General features: G+C 39.6%; 1 non-coding gene across 1 annotated transcript; it reads left to right on the forward strand.

Annotated features, from left to right (window-relative positions):
* Window positions 1-9,000: 9,000 nt before the first annotated feature.
* Window positions 9,001-9,107, forward strand: LOC127484966 (U6 spliceosomal RNA). Its single transcript, XR_007912171.1, has one exon. It is a non-coding gene; the product is annotated as a U6 spliceosomal RNA (small nuclear RNA).
* The last annotated feature ends 15,620 nt before the right edge of the window (window positions 9,108-24,727 follow it).

Below are 24,727 nucleotides of genomic sequence, written 5' to 3' on the forward strand. Positions count from 1 at the left end.
TTAAGGAAGCAACTTCAGGTCTAGCGTATTTAATGATTCAGAAAATAACTGAGAGCTTGTATGTAGATTTTACACTTTCACAGGGCTGTTATTACACCTTAATAAGCAAGTGATGAAGATTGTATTTGCTTTCATAGCATTGAAAATGCTTTAGGAGGTCCAAATAAAAGGATAACAAATATTTGGATTAAACTTTCAGCCACTTATTTACATGTTTCTACACACAGATTCAGTTAATTTTCTAGATGTTTCCCAGTAGCAAATACCCTGGCACTTGAGGAGGCCTTTGGTTTGCACTTGGATGTCAGGCATTGTCCATGTGCCTGGGACTACTTAGCATTTCTATGACACTTTAGAGATGCTTTCAGACTTCGGGTGGCTAACGAGCTGTGTTTTGTACAACACTGAGGATCTTAATCTGATCGAATGGTGGTGCTGAAAAGCTCCCTTGGTTTTTAATATGATGATCTAATGCTAGGAAATTGCAAGCCCCTGTTGTTATCCACAGATCAAGACATTCCATTCTGGACATGGACTGTAACCTCTGTAGACCTTATTCTCTTGCTAAAGATCAGAGGATCTTGGGGTCACACAAGCAAATTTAAATGACTTTATTCCATTCACAAATATTTCTCCCTACTTCCATCTTGAACAGACCATACTCCAAAGATAGCCTTCACCAAAAAAAGAATAGTTCTTGTAGTGTTCAAATATAATTCACATTATCATTGGATAACTAAATAATTCCTTATGAATGGTATGAACTATGTTTTTTTATTTGATAGAGAAAGAGAGTGTACTTCTATTGGTTGGTTCACTTCCCAAATGCCCACATGGATGGGGCTAAACCAGGACCAAAGCTGTGAGCCAGGAACTCAGTCTAGGTTTCCCCTGAAGGTGGCAGGAACCTAATCACTTGAGCTATTGCTACTGCCTCACAAGGCCTGCATTAGCAAGAAATGTGAACCAGGAGCTGGAGGTATGTTTTGAATCCAGGTACTCTAACATGGGATGCAAGTGTCTTAAGCAGCATGTGAACCACTACGGGAAATGCCCACCTCTAGATTGATCTGTTTCTATTTTTATTTTTAATTTTAAAAATTTTTTATTTGACAGGTAGAGTTATAGACAGTGAGAGAGAGAGAGAGGCAGAGAGAAAGATCTTCCTTCCATTGGTTCACTCCCCAAATGGCCGCCATGAACGGTACTGCGCCGTTCCGAAGCCAGGAGCCAGGTGCTTCTTCCTGGTTTCCCATGCGGGTGCAGGGGCCCAAGCACTTGGGCCATCCTTCACTGCACTCCCAGGTCACAGCAGAGAGCTGGATGGGAAGAGGAGCAACTGGGACTAGAACCTGGCGCCCATATGGGATGCTGGCACTGCAGGTGGAGGATTAACCAAGTGAGATCCGGCCCTGATCTGTTTTTAAATACTGTTTTAAAATATGCTTTCCATTCATCTTAGCTCTTCTGTATTCTTTAACTTAAGATGTGAGCACCAGTATTGATCATTGAGGAACTCCACTGCTTTTAGTAGAGAATTTTCATTAGTCCTCTGAAATCCACATGACTGAGGTGCCATAATATTTGATAAGTCGCTAAGGTGCTTCCATTAGCTTCTGTTTGGTTTAATGTTTGCTCTGTCCATTCCTTCCTTTTTACCCCCCCCCCCCTTTTTTTTTTCAGCAATTCTTGTCATCAGGTAGTTTTATTTTCAAGTAGATTCCCTCCTTTGGTCCTGGAAAACCAATTTTACTTTATCATCTGGTTGATTCTCAAACAATACCATACTTTATTTTACTGTTATAGCTTTAGGGTTAGTTAGCTATTAAGGTAGATCATAATCATGAATGAGGCTAACATTTTTGGAAACAACTTACCCAATGGAACAGCCAAGTATGTCCTGAGACAAACCAAATGCAAAGATTTCGCCTGGCTAAACTAATAAACTTGCTCTTCTCTTTCCTCAAAGTGAATTCTTTTTTCAATCCTGTAGTATACTTTTGGGGTGATTTTTAAAATTTTCTTGGGTGGCAGGCATTGTGGCATAGTAGGCTAAATCATCACCTGGGATGCTGACATCCCATATTGGGCTCCCTGGAATCAGGTCCTGACCCTGCTTCCTATCCAGCTTCCTGCTAACAAGCCTAGGAGGCAGCAGATGATGGCTAAAGTACTTGGGTTCCTGCCACCCATGTGGAAAACCTGGATGAAGTTCCTGGCTCCTGTCTTCAACCTGGCACAACTCAGCCATTGTGGGCATTTGGGGAGTGAACTAACAAATAGAAGATCTGTGTGTGTGTGTGTGTGTGTGCATGGGTGGGTGGGAGTATGTGTGGTTCGGCCTCTCAAATCAATCAAGCAATTTAAAAATAAAACCAAAAGCTTTCTTGGTTTGCTATGTTTAAAAAGAAATTTTTCCTAAAAGGGAGCTTAAAATTAACATCTCTGAGAAATTAAATGTCTTTGCATTGTATCTTTTAGATGGTTTTAGGTGATGGAACAGACATAAGCCTCAGCCATTCTTGTTCATTGCCCAAAAGATAGATAATATTGGAATTTATCCCTTGTCCCTAAATCTCAATTCAGTCTCACACTCTATTGTCTTTTTACAAACCCCACCCCAGCCCCCAGCATTCTTTTGCAGGCTCAGAAGCTCTGTGGCCACTTGGAAGACCTGTGTGGAGGAATTCACCTCTGCCTGCTGCCCCCTACTCCCACTGCACCCCTTATGAAAGGCCCAGCCTGCTGGAGTCTGGGCCCTCTGCCACCTGTTCAGTCTGTGCTTGCTGGTGGTTGGTCACCCATCTCTCTCTGCAGATTTATTTTCTCTGAATAAATTCAATCTGGCTGTAAATTCGTACCCTGCCTCCTCTCTGTTCTGTGCCTCTTTTCCTTACGTTTTGGTGCCCCGTGTGAGGAGGCACCAATCTGTACTCTTTCCCTTACATTAGGTATTTCTTAAAAAGCTTTACATTCTTCATATTTAAAGTTAAGCTTTCTCTTTTGGGCCCCTGCCAAATATCACAATGTAATACTGCTGATACAGTTAATGCAAAATAAATTTAAAAAGGCTCAATTTTGACATAGTTTCAATTACTCAGGTAGTACTTGCACATCAATAACAAGTTTTCTTTCTTCATTTTTTTCCTGCTACATGGAGAAAGAGAACTTAAGTAAAAATTGGCGGATGCTGCAGCTGTTAAAAGCTCTCTGACGCCCACTGAGCAAGAACAGAGCTGTTGAATAATGCAAACAAGATAATGAACAGCAGACAAGTGATCCCAGGAGGCTCCCCGCTGGGCAAAGGGAATGTATACTTAGAGGCTAGATTTATTATCCTCACATCTTTTGTGGTGACCTCCAATTTATTGGAAATACCTGAGACATTTATAAACTCAAGGTTCTTTCCCTTCAACCAAAACCAAACTTGCTCATCATTTCTACCACAAATCCTTGAAGCCACATAGCAAAGTTGTAAAACCTAAAACTACTTGTTTGAAAGAAGAAAAAGGAGAATTAACTAATTATATAAAGAAAAAAAGAACCAAGAAAGCAGCCCTGTGGTCAGTTTTCCTGAAGCACAGTGTGGATCACTAGACTACAGGAAAGCATTCTAGATACATGCTTCTTGTTTTCTAGAAACTGCCAGTGACGTTTAACTTACAGTGACGAGATTTGTTAATTCATTGAAGACACATCTATTGCTAAACCTGGATCATCTTGTAACATAGGCAAAAGCATGTGTTACACATTACTGTGGAATTATACATTGTCTTTCTTTTTAAAAAGGATATAACTATTTATTAAGGCAATGTAACAGCTAGAGAGCGAGAGTGAGAGAGAGAGAGAAATCTTTTATTAGCTGGGCAATCTTCTGCTGCTTTCTCAGGTACATTAGCAGGGAACTGGATTGGAAGTGGAGCAGCTAGGACTTAAACCTGCACTCCATTATGGGATGCCAGCATTCCAGGCAGTAGCTTAACTTGCTGTGCTGCAATGCCAGCCCCATGTTGCCTTTGTTCTAAAATAAGTTATAAGACTTTTTTTTTTTAATTTTAAAAAATAAAATTTTTATTTGAAAGGAAGAAGGAAAAAAGACAGAGAGAGGTCTTTCAATTCCCGGTTCATTCCCAAAACACCCACAACATCCAGATGTCATTGGTAAAATTCTATCTTTTATACATACAGCATCTCAATTCCTGTCCTCATAGTCAAATTCAGTGAGAATTTCAATCTGGAATTGAAGAAATAAGTCCATAGGAAGAGCAACTTTTCCAAAGCCAATGAGAAAATTGGTTTTCAGAATCTTTGAAATATCATCCTCACTTCTAACATATTTGTCCCATTTTTTTCCTTAACTTTAACTACTTTACTTGAACCCTCATTTGTTCTGACCCTACCTGCTAATTTACCTTATTGATGTTTTAGAGCTTAATATATTCTAATTATGTTAGCAGTATGTTAAGGTAGCAAAAATCTGGGTGGGCTTTTGGGACTGAGGTTAAGAAACCTCGGTGGTTAAGAAGCTAATTGTGATGCTAATAGCTTCCAGCTAATGTACACCCTAGGCAACAGGTAATATTTCAAGGGATTGGATCCTTGCCATCCATGTGGGAGACTTGGATTGAGTTCCTGTTTCCCGGGTTTGGCCTGACCCACCTTGGGCTGTTGAGGACATTTGAGAAGTGAAACAGCCCATTGGAGTTATCTTTCTGACTGTCTGTCTCTCTGCCTTTCAAATGAATAAATCTCTAAAAACATAACAAGATTCTGAAGATCTTTGTTGCTGAAAAGATACCACTCTCATGAGTCCTATTATATCAATCATTTCAATTATACTCAGGAAAAAAGATTTGGGAAATCTTTAACTTCATTAAGTGACAATACTTAAATCATTAAAAATATTTTGTACTTATATATATGAATAAATTAAATGGAAAAGTTTAGTTTTCAAAAAGGATTTAGGGGCTGGTGCTGTGGCATAGTTGGTAAAGCTGCCGCCTGCAGTGCTGGCATCCCATATAGGTGCCGGTTCGAGTCTCAGCTGCTCCACTTCAATCCATCTCCCTGCTAATGTGCCTGGGAAAGCAGTGGAAGGAGGCCCAAGTCCTTGGGCCCCTGAACCTGCATGGGAGACCTGGAAGAAGCTCCTGGCTCCTGGCTTTGGATCAGCACAGCTCCAGCCATTGCAGCCAATTGGGGAGTGAACTAGGGGATGGAAGACCTCTCTCTCTGCCTCTCCTTCTCTCTCTGTGTTACTCTTTCAAATAAATAAATAATTTTGTTTTTAAAGATTGAGTGGGAGGGGCTGGCATTGTGGCCCAGAGAGCTATGCCACCACTTCCAATGTTGGCATCCCATATCAGAGTGATGTTTGTCTAGGTTGTTCCACTTCCAATCCAACTACCTGCTAATTGGCCTGGGAGAGCAGTGGAAGATGCTCCATGTACTAAGAGTTCTGCACCCATGTAGCATGACCCCTGCCATCTACACTGCAGTTCCAGATAGAGTTCCAAGTTTTTGGCTTTGATCTGGCCCACCTCTGGCCATTGGGGGTCATTTGGGGAGTGAACCAGGGATGAAAGATCTTTGTCTCTCCCTCTCGGGATGCTCTGTCATTTAAAGAAATAAAATACATCCTTTTCTTAAAAAGTGATTGAATGGAATGAAATTGAATGGAAACTTGGATGGTTGGATAATTTTTCATCCTCTGAAGAAATACTAGAAAAAATAAAGGTAGAGCCTTGCAGAAAGTTGGTAGAGGGGGTGGAATTCTTAATAACATTTAGATGAATTAAACATGACTGTAGCTGACATAATAAGTGCTCCACTACAGTGTGGTAGATGCTGAAGTAGCACCAAGTTGACTCAAGTGAGAATATGACTTTGAATGCCCAATAATTCCAGAAAGTAACTCAGATCTTTGTCTATGTTATGAATCCACTTGTCCTTTCTTCTTTTTATGACCTCTGAATGATTGAATTCTAAGTTCTTTAGCAGCTAATTCAGATTATTTGAGTCATGTTTACAAATGTATTGCATTGACCAGTGTCACTGAGGGTATCCCAATAATTTCTAAATATGACCATGTACATATATTAAATTATAGACATCCAACAGCAACTTTCCTGAATATATACAATGAAGTCCCTGGAAGTATAGTACATATAATGCACATATTTCTGCTGATTTAATAAACAGTAAAAGACAAAAGAGAATGTAAAATATAAGTGTTAAGGCTTGCAAAACTATTAAAATTCATCCACTCATTCATCTTTCCCCTATTTTTTAGCACTTGCCAGGAAAGGGATTGTTCTAGACAACAGGAATTCTATGAGAATACTTCAAAAAGTTCATGGAAAAATGGAATTAGAAAGTAAGTTACGGCCGGTGCTGCGGCTCACTAGGCTAATCCTCCACCTGCAGCGCCGGCACACCGAGTTCTAGTCCTGGTCGGGCAGCCAGATTCTGTCCCAGTTGCCCCTCTTCCAGGCCAGCTCTCTGCTGTGGCCAGGGAGTGCAGTGGAGGATGGCCCAAGTGCTTGGGCCCTGTACCCCATGGGAGACCAAGAGAAGTACCTGGCTCCTGCCATCGGATCAGCGCGGCGCGCCAGCCGCGGCAGCCATTGGAGGGTGAACCAACGGCAAAGGAAGACCTTTCTCTGTCTGTCTCTCTCTCACTGTTCACTCTGCCTGTCCAAAAAAAAAAAAAAAAAAAAAAAAAAAAAAAAAAAAAAAAAGAAAGTAAATTATTTTGGTGCAAAAAATTTTGAAATGTTTGCACTTTTTTATAATATTTATTTTCTATGAAATGTTTGAAGATCTCCTTTATAATGAACAATACCTACAAGATCTCTGCTCTCATAGAACTTACAGTTGAGGAGAGGACAATGTTATATATACATTAAATGGACATTCACTTATTCAGTCAACAAATATTTATGGCATAACTGCTCTGAGATGGAAACTCAAGATAGAAAGAAGAATAAAGTATCATCTGTTCTGGAGGAAGTCATAATAAACAAAAATATGACAATGCTTTGTTAAGGCTACACATAAAATAGGACTTCCAGTTAAACATGGTAAGGTAAACATGTGCTTTTATCTACTCCCTCTTAATTCCTTGAGAAAATGATAGTAAAGAACATGTGAACTCATAAGAGCAAAGAAATGAGGATGGAAGAAGATGACAGAGCAATAACAAAAAACTTTAAATTGAGAAGAGTAATGATAATCAGTGGTGACTTACATACCAGAGAAAGCTGCAACCTAAACCTACAGAAATGGACACCCAGGAAAAGAAAAGTCCAGCAGGGAACTCTGAAAATGACAGGAACTGATGGTAATAGAAAACTCTAATTGGATTTTTTTCCTGCTTGTTGAATTTGAGTTCTCTCTATATTCTAGAAATAGTCTTCTATCCAATGTATGTATTATGAATATTTTCTTCCAATGGATGACTTGTCTTTTCATTTTCTTAACTGTGTCTCTCTCTTTTTTTTTTTTAAAGATTTATTTATTTATTTGAAAGTCAGAGTTACACAGAGAGAGCAGAGGCAGAAAGAGAGAGAGGTCTTCCATCCGATGGTTCACTCCCCAGCTGGCTGTAACTGCTGGAGCTGTGCTGATCTGAAGCCAGGAGCCAGGAGCTTCTTCTGGGTCTCCCATGCGGGTGCAGGGGCCCAAGGACTTGGGCCATCTTCTACTGCTTTCCCAGGCCATAGCAGACAGCTGGATCAGAAGTGGAGCAGCTGGGTCTTGAACCCGGCACCCATATGGGATGCAGGTGCTTCAAGCCAGGGCGTTAACCTGCTGAGCCACAGCGCTGGCCCCTAACTGTGTCTCTTGAAGAACAGAGTTTTAGGCATTTTGATGAGGTCCAATTTACATATACTATTTTTTTTCTTGGTTGTGGCTATGTATTGCCTAAGAAATCTCTGTGTATCATCTAGATAAACAGAATTAAGTTCGAGTGTTCTACAGCACAGTGGGGTGAATATAATTCACAATAATCTATTAGGTGTTTTATGAATGGGTAGAGGAGAGGAGCCCAAACATTTGAAACATGGAGTGATGACAAGGAAAAGGAAACATTGACTGAAATGATTTGTTGCACATTGAAATTTATTGAAATGTCATACTGCACCCCACAGACAAATACAACTGTTGAGTGTTAATCAAAAATTTTAAAAAATGTTTAAAGAAGTGAAGATGCTGACTTGATCATTATCCATTGAATATATGTAAAAAATTATTAGATTTTATTTTATAAATATGCACATGTAAAATTATCTTAAATAAATAAAAAGAAATATTTATGTATTCTAGGTATGTATAGATATTATCCTGTTTTCTGCTTAGTTTTTTTAAATTTTTACTTACCGCATGTTAGAATTGGGCTGTCCATTACAGTTACCATTAGCTACATGTGCCTTATTTATTTCAGTATTTGAAATATGACTAGTCCAAGTGGACATATTCTGTAGGTACTGTAAGTTTAAAATATATGAAAAGATAATGTTAAGCATTTCATTAATATTTTTGACTTGGTCATATATTTAAATAATTTAAACGTATTGGACTAAATAAATTGGATAAATTTTTAAACATATTGGATTAAATAAAATATTTAAATTTAATTTACCTTGTTAGTAAACATTTTTTTTAAAGAGATGTATTTATTGGTATGAAAGCAGAATTACAGAGAGAGAGAGAGCTGCTGGTTTACCCCCCAAATAGTGGTAATGACCTGGGCTGGGCCAGATCAAAGCCAGGAGCTTCTTCTGGGTCGCCCATATGGAAGGAGCCAAGGATTTGGGTAATCCTCCACTGCTTTCCCAGGCACATTAGCAGGGAGCTGGACTGGACATGGAACAGCCAGGACTTGAACTGGTGCCCATATTGGATGCAAGCATTGTGGTCCATGGCCTAACCCACTGTGCCACAGCACTGGCCCCTTAAGTAAAATTTTTAATGTGGCCAGAACACTTAAGATTACCTGTGCTTGCATTGGCAGCACATATACTAAAATTGGAATGATACAGAGAAGATTAGCATGGATCCTGCACAAGGATGACATGCAAATTCGTGAAGCGTTCCATATTTTTTTTAAAAAAGATTACCTATGAGGCTCATCTTTGTGATACATAGTCTTTTCTATTGTACAAAAATGATTTACTTACCCTTTCTTTATCCTGCCCTAAAGAGCCAGACAACTACCCCTCCACCATAGGGTTGGAAGACAGCATGTTTTATAGGAGTTGGAATCAGAAAAACTCTGGATTTCAAGCATTCAAAAGCAACTGTTGCAGGAATGAGGTGCTGCTGTAGGCAGGACAGTAGCTAGCAGAGAGGAGATGAGGTTTGACAGCCTTGGATGACCTTCATGGCAGCCCAAGCCTCTGTTGCTCATGCCTCCTTCCCTGTACCATCCAAACCTTCTTCCCATGCACTGCTTAAATATCCTTTTTTTTTTTTTTTAAATTTATATATTTGAAAGGCAGAGTGACAGAGAAAGAGAGAGATATCGAGAAGGAGAGATCTTCCATCAGCTGGTTCATTCCCAAAAGGGTCACAGCATCAAATTCTAGGCCAGGCTAAACTCAGGAGCCAGGAAATCCATACTGTTTTCCCATGTGGATGGCAGGGACCCAAGTACTTGGGCCATCATCTTTTGGCTTCCCAAGAACCAGCATTCTGATATGCAGGCATTACAAGTGGTAGCTTAATCCATTGTGCTACAATGCTGGCCCCATACCTCTCTTTCTTTTTTCTTTTCAAAGATTTATTTACTTATTTGAAAAGCAGAGTTTCAGAGAGGCAGAGGCAGAGAGACAGAAGTCTTCCATCTGCTGGTCCACTCCCTAAATGGTTGCAACAGGCAGAGCTGGGCCAATCTGAAACCAGGAGCTAGGAGTTTCATCTGGGTCCCTCAGGGGGCTGCAGGAGCCCAAGGACTTAGCCCATCCTCTACTGCTCTCCCAGACCATAGCAGACAGCTGGATCAGAAGTGGAGCAGCCAACTAACTGGCACCCATACGGGATGCTGGCACTGCAGGCAGCAGCTTTTACCCACTATGCCACAGTGCCGGCCCACATAGCTCCCTTTCTAAATACTGCCCAAACTACCCCACTCCCACCTCCACTTCCATGTGGTGGAAATGGCAAGTTCTGCAATGCTGCTAACTTAGAACAGGCACCTGGGACCAGTTGTGGCCCAGCAGGTTACGCTGCCACTTGGCAACACCAGCATCTCATATGGGAGTACCTGTTCAAGTCCCAGCTGCTTCACTTCTGATCCAGCTTCTTGCAAATGTGCCCAGAAGGACAGTAGAAGATGGCCCAAATACTTAGGCCCCTGCCTTCAAATAAATAAATCTTTAAAAAAAATCAAAAGAGTACATTAAAAAATTCCTAGAACTGGAGAATCAAATCCAGACTGAAAAGTCTGTTGAAGGAATTGAAACAGATCCACATATCCCCAGGTCAAGACAATACCACTCTAATTCTAGATCCTTTGTGAGGTGTTTTTGTTTATCTACATTCAATATCTTTCAGGGTCTTCTGTTTTTCCAATGTACTGTAATTTTATGACTGCAACATTGGAAACCAAAAGACAATGGAGCAATGTCTCCAAAATTCTGAGGAAAAATATTTTGCAGCTTAGATCTCTAAATCTAGAAAAACTGTCCAGCCAATGACAGCACTGCAGATATGCTATGTCCCTCCCCCCAAATACATTCTCATATGTCATTTATCATGAAGCTCCGGGATGACAATTCCATAAAAACAAGAAACTAAACTGAGAAGGAAATAGTATGGGATCCAAAAATGGGTGATGAAAGGCAGAATCCTCAGGAAGAAAAACATTTTTCTTCCCTTAGAGAATTTTGTGTGAACTAACTGGAGAGTGATTCCTAGGTATGAACAAACTATGGACAAAAAATGAGGCAATCATCAACTCTGGTAGAATAAAATAAATGAGATAGGAAAGGTAATCACAGTGTTTGGCCACAAATAATATTTATATAGTTAGATAAGTATTAAGTATCTAATAGAAACAGTTATATATGATTTGGTGGGAGGTAAAAGCATATGTGTGTGTACTTTGTGGCAGTGGGCTGCAAGAGAGTTAGAATTGCACCTTTCAGCACAGGGTGTCCCTGAATAAAACTCAAAGACTGAAATTTTAGAAGAAAGAGCTAAAAAAATTGAAGTGGTCATCATTGGGAAAGGCCATCCATTGTGCAGTTCATACAAGTAGTGGAAATGAGAGAGATGGACAGTGAATCAGGAAGGGCTAAGAGAAGATAGATAATGTAGGAAGTCCATAGGAAAATGGATTATAAAGCCAAGAAAAACAAAACATTAAAATACTCAGAATTCTTAATCCTAGAGAACAATTATACAATATAATATCAGAGTATGCAGTATGTGGACTAGGAAAAAAAAACTATTTCATGAGGATTTTTTTAAAATCCTGGAATGTAATGAAATGAGCGTTAATTCTGTAGATTAGATGGCATGATAGCCTATTTACCAGCAAGATGTATGAAGACCACTTGAGTGATCTTCCTTGGAATGATTCCTTGATAAAATTTCTGAGACTTACATAAATCTTTTCCTTTTTAAAGGCAAGAAGGATATGCCAAATAACTCTTTTACATTCTAATTTTTTTCAATGTGCTGCCAAACTAAAAACCACATTATTTTTTGAGGTGTTTGAAATATCATTAGAAATTATATTAGAGTTTTATTGTTGTATAACAAATTATCACAAAAGTAGTGACTTAAAACATATTTATTAAGTCACTTTCTGTGGGATCAGGAGCATAACTGGCTCCCTTGTTTCAGTTAAGATATCAGATGGGCTTTGTTCTCAACTGGGGAAAGATCTTCCAATGCAGAGGTTGCCAGAATTCAGTTAGAGGTTGCATTCAGATCCCAAAAGCTCACCAACATTCCTTGCTATGTGAACTTCTTCAAGAAGATTGCCCACTGGGTTAAGTCAGCAAGGAGGCTCAGTCAGTCCACCAGAGTGGAGTCTTACATAACATAAAAAACCACAGGGTGATACTCCATCACCTTTGCTGTGTCCTATTTCATAGAGCAAGTCAGAGATCATGTCTCAGTTCAGGGGCAGGGAATTCAACAAAGGCAGGAAATCAGTGGAAGTTACCTTCCATCTGTCTGCCACCTGAGTATATGACAACTAAAGAAAAAGCTAAGATTTTCTAAGCCTTGGTGAGCAAACTTTGTGTTTAACATAATAGTATCTCTACAGTTGCATGTTTTAAATGTTCTTTAAAAATTTTTATAGTTTAAAAGTAGTTTTTGATGAAACAACTCACAGCCCCACCCCGTTCTATTTTCATCTATTTGACTTAACTGTGCAATTGTTGTAAGTGGTGTTCATCTTATTTCCCATGCCTAGCACAAGGCCTGACTTGTACAAGCTGACCAATGAACGGTTGGCAATAAAATGAATTCCCTAAAATGTTTCAAAAATTCTAATATCAGTCCAGAAATTGTACCCTGGCTTGACAAGGTAAAGACCTGCCATCTAATAGTTCATGATTATTATTGCCACTGAGGTATAGAATAATAATGAAAACTAAAACTCAGTGTTTTCTCTGTCTCTGACACTGGTGAAAGTGTCATATACATTTTGGCTATTTTTTCTTGCAATTATTCTAAAAAGGTAATCATATATTTTAAGAACAATGAGTCCCTCTAAAGACACTAAGGCAGTAAGTTTCATAGTCAGTAGAGCTGAGATTCAAAACTAACATTTATCCTCTTACAACTTTATTAACTACATCCTCTTATTTTTTCTTGGTAAGGCAAAGGATGCCTTAGCCAACTCTCACATTACCATTCTCTTTTGACCTCAAGGTGTTCAACAGGTCTTTGCCCTTTGCACACAAAATAGTCTTCCACATTTAAACCATGAATAATTATTTTATGCAGCTCTTAAAATGTATTTATAAATAATCATGCATTCAAACATAATAAGTCATTTAGGACTGTAATTAGTCATTGTCAAGTCCTGGCAAACAGCAGGATTCTAATTGGAAAGCAGTGTTTGCCCTACTTGTGCCTCAATGAAACTTTCAGAGAAGGGCAGCATGTGCTTCTTAATCTGTTTTTCTAACAGCTAGTAGCAAATCAATGAAGATGAGGCTGGTGGGTATGATAAATTAATATGCACACTGACAACTTATAACCATGCAATTGCTTAGGGAATTACTATGCGACCATACCCAAGTAATTATATGTTTTAAATGATTTATCTCAATTTGTTAACAATACACCCCTAAAATGGAAATAAAAAGAGAGAAATGCAAATAGCATGCTATACCAACTTTATGTTGAACTTATTAAGAGGTTGCCCTTTTAATGAAGAATTTAATCAGTTAAGAGGTTTGTTATGAATAAGCATTCTTACTACTTGTTAAGTGTTTGTCACCACAGACCTGTCATAGTCTTCCTAATTATGATTAATACCTTATCTTGGATTCCATCTTCATTCACGTTTCAGTAATAAATGTAAGTTCTATTATATGATCAAGGTTCATGAAAACAGGATGATTTGCCTGTGACCTTATATTTTATTCATTTGTACATTCATATTTAACAGATTTCTGTGCAGTGAAAGTTAACCTTATAAGTCTTCTAATTTTTAAAGTGCATTTTATCCTTGACATGCTTTAAAGCCCTTTATACAATTTTAAATCATGGTTGTGTACTCAAGATAAATGAAAAATCCTAACATTTTGATTACCCTCCTGGATACCTAGAGACTGCTATTTAGGGGCACTGTTTAAAAATATTTTTTATCTAGTATGGGAAGAGTTAGTTTAATTCTCTCAAGCATTGCTAACGTTCTCATTATGGAAGGCCCAGACTTGTGAAGTTCAAAACAGCACATATAAAATGCAAGGTCAGATTTTCATTGCACTCTCTATATACACTGTGGTAAAAATAGATGTTTGTGTTGTTGGTTTTAGATTTTAGTGGAAAATTGTGTAGTCCTTTTTATATAATAGTATCTCTTTCTCTTTTTTGTTCTTTCTTTCCCATTCTTATGTGCATCCCATTTTCTGTTTACTTTTTCTCTCTTTTCTTTATTGTTATTTCTGCCCCCCTTTTGTTCCTTCTCTTAATTTTTTCTCCGTCTTCACTTTATTCCCTTCTCCTCTGCACTCTTCTTTGTGCACAGTCTCTGTGGATGCATTCTCACTATTTCCAACATCCTCTGTCCTTCTCTTTCTCGCCCTTTCTTGTCTACCTTATTCTCACTCAAGGGAGTTTGCATTCTCTGCTTGCATAAAAGGCAGACTGTAAGACATCTTTGAGTTTGATTTTGCATTTCATTTTTGTAAAGAATCTTTGGTTATTTACACTATCAGGTGTCAAAAGCTCAGAAAGGAACTAAACATAATAGTATTATTTCTTTTTCTATCCTTTTTATTAGACTGTGCAAGAATCTCTAGGAGAGCTATAAGTGCTACCTTTACTCATAAGCTTATGGGTGACACCATAAAAATTAAGCCAATTAATTTTTTTGGCGAAAATAACAATAATAATAGTAACAACGGACTGTAAGAAAGCCAGATCATTTATCAAACCTGAAGTCTGCTCTCCGAAGGGCTGGATATCAATGAGGGGCAACCTCTTTAGAAAGAAGCTCTCTGCTCCCCAGAGCCACAGGATCCTTCTCAATCTCTGGTGTTGATGAGGAACACTCCACACACACAGCATCATCAAGGCATTTGTAGTAAGCCAGGTAGCAAGAGCGAAGTGTATGCAAATCAGAGAAATGAACCCTCTCCTGAGGTCTTCCAAATCACTCAATTCTTGAAGCAATTAGCAGATAGTCTATTTCCCTTTAAACTAGATGCATTTACATTTTCCTCATCATTTGAAGCATGTCTTCACACATTTCAGGTTCTCCATTATAAGCAGAGATAAGTGCTATGCACTTATTGTCGAATCCAGTGGAATAAAGTCAAACACTTGTGGTAGGCAATATTCTAATGTTGTAAAGATCTGATGAGTTTTTCCTTAAAAAAATAACACAAAACAGACTACATTTTAATTACATTTTCTCAGAGGTATCTGGGGGAAGAAGGGTCATGTGTTTAAGAGTGTTTAATGTACTTAAAAATTATATCTTCTAGCAGGCTCCAGTACGGATTTAATAGGTCTGATCTTTTGAAATGAATCCTATATCATATTTATGATGATGTCTTACGCGAGAACGAGCCTAAATCTAATGACAGTCAATTCCTTTGATGAGGGTGATGATTACATCACTCGAACCAACACATTCACAGCCATCTTATCTTACTGACAACAAACTAGTAGCTTTGGACATAAATTTAATGTTTTAATCTCAGGGTTTTGGTTGTTATTTGTGGACAAGCCAGAACTAAGTTAGTTGTGCTTGTATAAATAAAGAGGAAATAGAAAGATCAGAAGCCAGAATTTTCCTTTGGTCATGATTTTCAACTTCTCTAAACACCATTTCTTTCCCATAATAACTATGAAATCTCTACCATACGGCAGGCACGGTGCTACAACCGATCTTCAAATTGTTGAGTCTTCTACAAGTCTGTTGTAGTAACAGCTAATAAGGACTGAAAAGGCTAGTGTGCCAACCGCAAGGAAACATGACAAAGTTGTATATAAGTGAACATAGATAATTGAGAGTGGATTATAAAAATTATTAGTAAATAAGAATCTATAGCAAATAAAAAGCCTAGATGAAGATAAATCAATTTCAAGTTTCAAAAATTTCTCAGGTAAACATAGGCATTTTCTTTTTTTTTTAAAGAATTATTTTATTTATTTGAAAGTCAGAGTTACACAGAGAGAGAAGGAGAGGCAAAGAGAGAGAGAGGGGGGTCTTCCATCTGATGGTTCACTCCCCAAATGACTGCAACGGCCGGAGCTGAGCTGAGTTGATCCAAAGCTAAGAGCTAGGAGCTTCCTCCAGGTCTTCCATGCGGGTGCAGGGGCCCAAGGAGTTGAGCCATCTTCCACTGCTTTCCCAGGCCACAGCAGAGAGCTGTATTGGAAGAGGAGCAGCCAGGACCCAAACTGGCGCCCAGATGGGATGCTGGCACTGCAGGTGGAGGCTTTTACCCATATGGGTGCCAGTTTTAACCTGTTGTGCCACAGCACCGGCCCTGGAATTTTCTTAAATTGCTCTTTTAATGGCAAAAACTTTTTTCCTATTAGAATAAAATTAAATTAGAATTTCATAATTTTCATTCTTTCAGGATGAAATCTGACTTAATGCTGTGTAGTCTAGGTCTTTGAATACTTAATCATTAGAACACTTAAGAGAGGAATCCTCCTTCTGAGGGAAAGGTAATTCAAAGTACAGCTCACAGTTCCAGCTTAGCTGAGTTGACATGGTATAAAGTCACAATAGTTGGTAAAATATGTATTGGCCAAAAATCATGTTGAGACAACTGGTTAGGCAAATGTAAAGGAAAAAAAGTCCACTAAATTATTTTTTAAAACAATTATTTATTTTAAAGGTAGGCAGAGAGAGAGGGAGAGACGTATATCTTTTGTTTGCTGGCTCATTCCTCAAATGGCTGCAACAGCTGTGGCTAGGCCAGGAGCTCAAGCTCCATCTGCGTCTCCCATGCGGGTGCAGGGGCCCAAGAATTTGGGCCATTGTCTGCTGCTTTCCCAGGCACATTAAGCAGGGAGCTGGATCAGAAGTGGAACAGCTGGGACTTGAACCGGCACCCATATGGGATGCCAGTGTCACAAGTGGCAGCTTAACCTGCTGCGCCACAATGCTGGCCCCATACTCACTAAATTCTTACCTAATTTCTAACACCATTAAATTCTAAATGAATGTATTGACTCAGAACAACATAACTATGTTCTACTAATCTTAAGTAATCATTTGAAAATGGAGTTTCAAATCATTTTAAGAAATTACATGATGGCTGGCACCGTGGCTTACTTGGTTAATCCTCCGCCTGTAGCGCCAGCATCCCATATGGGTGCCAGGTTCTAGTCCCAGTTACTCCTCTTCCAATCCTCTTTGCTATGGCCCAGGAAGGCAGTGGAGGATGGCCCAAGTGCTTGGGCCCTGCACCCACATGGGAGACCAGGAGGAAGCACCTGGCTCCTGGCTTCGGACTGGGGCAGCGTGCCGGCCGTAGCGGCCATTTGGGGAGTGAACCAACGGAAGGAAGACCTTTCTCTCTGTCTCTCTGTCTAACTCTGCCTGTCCAAAAAAAAAAAAAAAAAAGAAATTACATGATGATTTTAATAAAACCATGAAAACATTAAATAACAGATTATGTGTGCAAATGCTGAGTGTGGGTGAGATGCAGACACACATCAGGAGTCAGAGGAGTGAGTGTGATCTCAGCACAAAATAGAAGAATGCTCAGAAAGAGACTACCTTTTGGCCCTGTTGATAATGATTTTTAATATAATAGATTTACTGAGATGTAATTCACATGTCATATAATCCATCAATTTAAAGGGACAACTCATTGATTTTAGGATATTCACAGAGTTGTGTAACCATCTTCTCAACCAACTTCAGAATATGAAGGTACTTCAAAAGTTCACAGAGGGGCCGGCGCTATGGCACTGTGGGTTAATGCCCTGGCCTAAAGTGCCAGCATCCCATATGGGCACTGGTTCGAGACCCGGCTACTCTACTTCCAATCCAGCTCTCCACTATGGACTAGGAAAGCAGTAGAAGATGGCTCAAGTCCTTGGGCCCCTGCACCCATGTGGGAGACCCAGAAGAAGCTCCTGGCCCCTGGGTTCAGATTGGCACAGCTCCAGCCATTGCAGCCAACTGGGGAGTGAACCATCGGATGGAAGACCTCTCTCTCTCTCTCTCTCTCTCTCTCTGCCTCTCTTCTCTCTATGTAACTCTGACTTTTAAATAAATAAATAAGTCTTTAAAAAAAAGTTCATAGAAAGGGGCGGGCATTGTGGTGCATCAGGTTAAGCTCCTGCCTGTGACACTGGAATCCCATATGTGTGCCAATGTGAGTCCTGGCTGCTCCATTGTTGATCTGGCTCCCTGCTAATGTTCTTGGCAAGCAGTGAAAGACGTGCCTGTGGAGGCCCAAATGGGGTTGTAGGCTCTTCAGTGGGAGAGGAATCAGATGTTACCTCTTGATGAAAGAAGTGTTTATTATAGGTATGCTTTAAAACTGTTACAAATAATAGGGAATGGGTTCACTTTCATATATATTTGCTAGGTAAATTGACATACCCTTTTGTAGGGCAACTTGGAAATACATATCAAAATACACAATAATTCTATTTTGGGGAGTTTTAGGGTATGGATATACTTGCAAAAATGTCAAAAATATTAGCTTCCTCCATACCTCCAATTTTTTATTTTGAAAGTATTTGAAACTACAGAAATGTTTTGTAGTAGACTAGAGGTGATCACAAATGATTTGATAGGTTTTTTTTTTATTTATTCACAGAAAGAGTTATAGACAGTGAGAGACAGAGAGAAAGGTCTTCCTTCCGCTGGTTCACTCCCCAAATGGCCACTACAGCTGGTGCTGAACTGATCCAAAGCCAGGAGCCAGGTGCTTCTCCTGGTCTCCCATGAGGGTGCAGGGGCCCAAGCACCTGGGCCATCCTCCAGTGCACTCCCGGGCCACAGCAGCAACTTGGACTGGAAGAGGAGCAACTGGGACTAGAACCCGGTGCCCATATGGGATGCTGGCGCTACAGGCGGAGGATTAGCCATGTGAGCCACCAAGTGAGCCAGGTGAGCCTTAATGAGACGTGTTTGCCTTCTTTTCCTTGGAATCTGAGCTACCATGATCTGAGAAATACAAAATGGTACAAGTTACTCTGCTAATTCTGCACAGAATTCTCCTGTGCTGACAGGAGACCTAGATGTTTCTGGTATGGTTTCTTGAAGTCCTGAGCTACCTTGTAAGTTTGACCACCCTGGTAGAGAGACTATGTACAGAAATCCTGAGACTGCAGTGCGGTAGGGGAGAATTCCAGTTAAATCCAGCCATTCTCACCAGGACATCGGGCATGTTTCAAAGTCTCTAAATCAGCCTATTCATCAGTTTTGTGAATACCAGTCAACAAGTGATGCCAAGTAATGCCACAGGGAGCAGAGCATCATTCGGGCAAAGCCTCCCCAAATCCATGGCCCACAAAATAGTGCCATATAATAGAATAGTTTTTTAAAATCCCTTAAGCTTTGGGATAAATTGATATGCAGCAATGGATAATGAGAATACCCGTCACCTATATCCATCGACTATTAACATTTTGCCACATGTGTGTTCCTGCCTATTTAAATTTTTTTTATTTTTTTAACTTTTATTTAATGAATAATTATTTCCAAAGTACAGCTTATGGATTACAATGGCTCCCCCCGACCCCATAATTTCCCTCCCACCCGCAACCCTCCCCTTTCCCGCTCCCTCTCCCCTTCCATTCACATCAAGATTCATTTTCAATTCTCTTTATATACAGAAGATCAGTTTAGCATATATTAAGTAAAGATTTCAACAGTTTGCACCCACATAGAAACACAAAGTGAAAAATACTGTTTGAGTACTAGTTATAGCATTAAATCACAATGTACAGCACATTAAGGACAGAGATCCTACGTGAGCAGCAAGTGCACAGTGACTCCTGTTGTTGACTTAACAAATTGACACTCTTGTTTATGGCATCAGTAATCACCCTAGGCTCTTGTCAGGAGTTGCCAAGGCTATGGAAGCCTTTTGAGTTCACTGACTCTGATCATATTTAGAAAGGTCATAGTCAAGGTGGAAGTTCTCTTCTCCCTTCAGAGAAAGGTACCTCCTTCTTTGATGACCTGTTCTTTCCACTGGGATCTCATTCTCAGAGATCTTCCATTTAGGTCATTTTTATTTTTTTTGCCAGAGTGTCTTGGCTTTCCATGCCTGAAATACTCTCATGGGCTTTTCAGCCAGATCTGCATGCCTTAAAGGCTGATTCTGAGGCCAGAGTGCTGTTTAAGACATCTGACATTCTATGAGTCTGCTGTGTATCTCACTTCCCATGTTGGATCGTTCTCTCCCTTTATTATTCTATCGGTTAGTATTTGCAGACACTAGTCTTGTTTATGTGATCCCTTTGGCTCTTAGTCCTTTCATTATGATCAATTGTGAACAGAAATTGATCACTTGGACTAGTGAGATGGCATTGGTACATGCCACCTTGATGGGATTGAATTGAAATCCCCTGGTATGTTTCTAACTCTACCATTTGGGGCAAGTCACCTTGAGCATGTCCCACATAGTACATCTCTTCCCTCTCTTATTCCCACTCTTATATTTAACAGGGATCACTTTTCAGTTAAGTTTCAACACTTAAGAATGAATTACAAAATTCAACCAATAGTATTAATTAGAATAAACAAAAAAATACTAAGAGGGATAAGGTATTAAGTTGTTCATCAACAGTCAGGGCAAGTACTGATCAAGTCACCGTTTCTCATAGTGTTCATTTCACTTGAAGAGGTTCCTTTTTGGTGCTCGGTTGGTTGTCACCAATCAGGGAGAACATATGGTATTTGTCCCTTTGGGACTGGCTTAATTCACTCAGCATGATGTTTTCCAGATTCCTCCATTTTGTTGCAAATGACCGGATTTCATTGTTTTTGACTGCTGTATAGTATTCTATAGAGTACATGTCCCATAATTTCTTTATCCAGTCTACTGTTGATGGGCATTTAGCTTGATTCCAGGTCTTAGCTAATGTGAATTGAGCTGCAATAAACATTAAGGTGCAGACAGCTTTTTTGTTTGCCAATTTAATTTCCTTTGGGTAAATTCCAAGGAGTGGGATGGCTGGGTTGAATGGTAGGGTTATATTCAGGTTTCTGAGGAATCTCCAGACTGACTTCCATAGTGGCTTAACCATTTGCATTCCCACCAACAGTGGGTTAGTGTCCCTTTTCCCCTACATCTTCTCCAGCATCTATTGTTGGTAGATTTCTGTAGGTGAGCCATTCTAACCAGGGTGAGGTGAAACCTCATTGTGGTTTTGATTTGCATTTCCCTGATTGCTAGTGATCTTGAACATTTTTTCATGTGCCTGTTGGCCATTTGGATTTCCTCTTTTGAAAAATGTCTATTGAGGTCCTTGGCCCATCTCTTAAGTGGGTTGTTAGTTTTGTTTTGTGGAATTTCTTGATCTCTTTGTAGATTCTGGTTATTAATCCTTTGTCTATTGCATAGTTTGCAAATATTTTTTCCCATTCTGTCGGTTGCCTCTTCACTTTCCTGACTGTTTCTTTTGCAGTACAGAAACTTCTCAATTTGATGCAATCCCAGTAGTTAATTTTGGCTTTGACTGCTTGCGCCTCCAGGGTCTTTTCTAGGAAGTCTTTGCCGGTGCCAATATCTTGCGGGGTTTCTCCAATGTTCTCTAATAATTTGATGGTGTCAGGTTGTAGATTTAGGTCTTTAATCCACGTTGAGTGGATTTTTTCTGTAAGGTGTAAGGTAGGGGTCTTGCTTCATGCTTCTGCACATGGAAATCCAATTTTCCCAGCACCATTTATTGAATAGACTGTCCTTGCTCCAGGAATTGGTTTTGGATCCTTGATCAAATATAAGTTAGCTTTAGATGTTTGGCTTGATTTCTGGTGTTTCTATTCTGTTCCATTGGTCTATCCATCTGTTTCTGTACCAGTACCATGCTGTTTTGATTACAACTGCCGTATAGTATGTCCTGAAATCTGGTATTGTGATGCCTCTGGCTTTGTTTTTGTTGTACAAAATTGCTCTAGCTATTCGAGGTCTCCTGTGCCTCCATATGAATTTCAGCATCATTTTTTTCAAGATCTGAGAAGAATGTGTTTGGTATCTTGATTGGTATTGCATTGAATGTATAAATTGCTTTTGGGAGAATGGACATTTTGATGATGTTGATTCTTCCAATCCATGAGCATGGAAGATTTTTCCATTTTTTGGTATCCTCCTCTAGTTCTTTCTTTAAGATTTTGTAATTCTCATCATAGAGATCTTTAACGTCCTTGGTTAAGTTTATTCCAAGGTATTTGATTGTTTTTGTAGCTATTGTGAATGGGATTGATCTTAGCAGTTCTTTCTCAGCCATGGCATTGCCTGTGTATACAAAGGCTGTTGATTTGTGTGCATTGATTTTATTTCCTGCTACTTTGCCAAACTCTTCTATGAGTTCCAATAGTCTCTTAGTAGAGTTCTTTGGATCCTCTAAGTAAAGAATCATACTGTCGCTCCCCCTCTTCATGGAGGAACGACACTAAACCCTGCCTAGGCTTCATATCCGAGTCACGGCACCATTATGTCGCTCCCCCTCTTCGTGGAGGAGCAACACAGGACCCTGCGCTGTTCTTTCGTCTGCTCGGCCCTCCCCGGGTTTGCTGCTGGTTCTTCCCGGGTTGGCTACTATCCCTTCCACCTCCGTGGAAGGGCAGTTCCCCCTGGCCACATTCCCCACTTCCGCAGGGGAGCGGCACACCGCCGGCCGGTTCTCTCGGGGGCTGCACGGGTTCCCTTAGATGTTCCCCATAGATGTTCCTGGTGCATGCTGTCTCTCTCCTCCTTTATAGTCCTCCTCTGCCAATCCCAACTCGGCTGCCCACACGCCGAGTACGCCGCTCTCCCCCAATCAGGAGCAAGTCCTGCTGTTTATTGGTTGAACTGGAGGCAGCTGGGTAGAAGCTGTTTTCTCCTCTCCCAGCGCCTTATTGTGGGAGAGCAGATGCATAGAATAAGTCTTAATTCCAGTAACTTAGTCTAGTCCGAGCTGCTCCCCACACATACCGTCTGCAAAGAGGGATAGTTTGACTTCTTCCTTCCCAATTTGTATCCCTTTAATTTCTCTTTCTTGCCTGATGGCTCTGGCTAACATTTCCAGATCTATGTTGAATAGCAGTGGTGAGAGTGGGCATCCCTGTCTGGTAGCAGGTCTCAGTGGAAATGCTTCCAACTTTTCCCCATTCAATAGGATGCTGGCCATGGGTTTTTCATAAATTGCTTTGATTTATTGAGGAATGTTCCTTCTGTACCCAATTGGGGTAGAGTTTTCATCATGAAAGGGTGTTATATTTTATCAAATTCTTTCTCTGCATCTATTGAGATAATCATATGGTTTTTCTTCTGCAGTTTGTTAATGTGGTGTATCACATTGATTATTTTGGGAACATTGAACCATCCCTGCATACCAGGGATAAATCCCACTTGGTCTGGGTGGATGATTTTTCTGATGTGTTGCTGTATTCTATTGGTGAGAATTTTATTGAGGATTTTTGCATCTATTTCATCAGGTATATTGTCCTGTAATTTTCTTTCAATGCTGTATCTTTCTCTGGCTTAGGGATTAAGGTGATGGTGGCTTCATAGAAAGAATTTGGGAGGATTCCCTCTTTTTCGATTGTTCTGAATAGTTTGAGAAGAATTGGAGTTAGTTCTTCTTTAAATGTCTGGTAGAATTCAGCAGTGAATCCATCTGGTCCTGGACTTTTCTTTGTTGGGAGGGCCTTTATTACTGTTTCAATTTCTTTCTCAGTTATGTGTCTATTTAGGTTTTCTATGTCTTCCTGGTTCAATTTAGGTAGGTTGCATGTGTCCAGGAATCTATCCATTTCTGATAGATTTCCCTCTTTACTGGCATACAAGTCCCTGTAGTAATTTCTGATGATTCTTTTTATTTCTGTGGTGTATGTTGTTACATTTCCTTTTTCAACTCTGATTTTATTGATTTGGGTCTTTTCTTTTTTCAGTTAGTTGGGCCAATGGGGTGTCAATTTTGTTTATTTTTTTTTCGAAAAACCAGCTCTTAGCTTAGTTGATCTTTTGTAATGTTTTTTTGGATTCAATTCTGTTGACTTCTTCTCTGATTTTAATTATTTCTCTTCTCCTACTAGATTTTGGTCTGGTTTGCTGCAGTTTTTCTAGATCCTTGAGATGCACTGAAAGCTCATTTATTTGGTGCCTTTCCAATTTCTTGATGTAGGCACCTATTGCTATAAACTTTCCTCTCAACACTGCTTTTGCTGTATCCCATGTTTTGATATGTTGTGTTGTTATCCTCATTTACTTCCAAAAGTTTTTGATTTCTCTTTTGATTTCTTCTATGACCCAGTGTTCATTCAGGAGCATGTTGTTCAGTCTCCATGTGTTTGTATACTCTCTAGGGATTCCTGAGTTGCTAATTTCCACCTTCATTCCGCTGTGGTCTGAGAAGCTGCATGGCATGATTCTGATTCTTTTAAATTTGCTGAGACTTGCTTTATGGCCTAGTATGTGGTCAATCCTAGAGAAGGTTCCATGCACTGCTGAGAAGAATGTAAAATCTTTAAATGTAGGATTGAAAGTTCTGTAGATATCTGTTAGATCCATTTGGGCAATAGTGTCAATTAAATCTGCTGTTTCCTTGTTGATCTTCTGTCTGGTTGATCTGTCTATTTCTGAGAGTGAAGTATTGAAGTCCCCTAGTACTATTGTATTGGAACCATGTCTTCCTTTAAGTCCCTTAACATACCTTTTAAACAAACTGGTGCCCTCTAATTAGGTGCATATACATTTATAATAGTTACATCTTCCTGTTGAGTTGAACCCTTAATCATTATATAGTGTCCCTCTTTGTCTTTCTGAATAGTTTTTGTGTTCAAGTTTATTTTGTCTGATATTAATATGGCTACACTTGCTTTTTTTTGGTTTCTGTTGTC

Source organism: Oryctolagus cuniculus, chromosome 1 (genome assembly GCF_964237555.1).
Source record: "Oryctolagus cuniculus chromosome 1, mOryCun1.1, whole genome shotgun sequence".
Classification (NCBI taxonomy): domain Eukaryota; kingdom Metazoa; phylum Chordata; class Mammalia; order Lagomorpha; family Leporidae; genus Oryctolagus; species Oryctolagus cuniculus.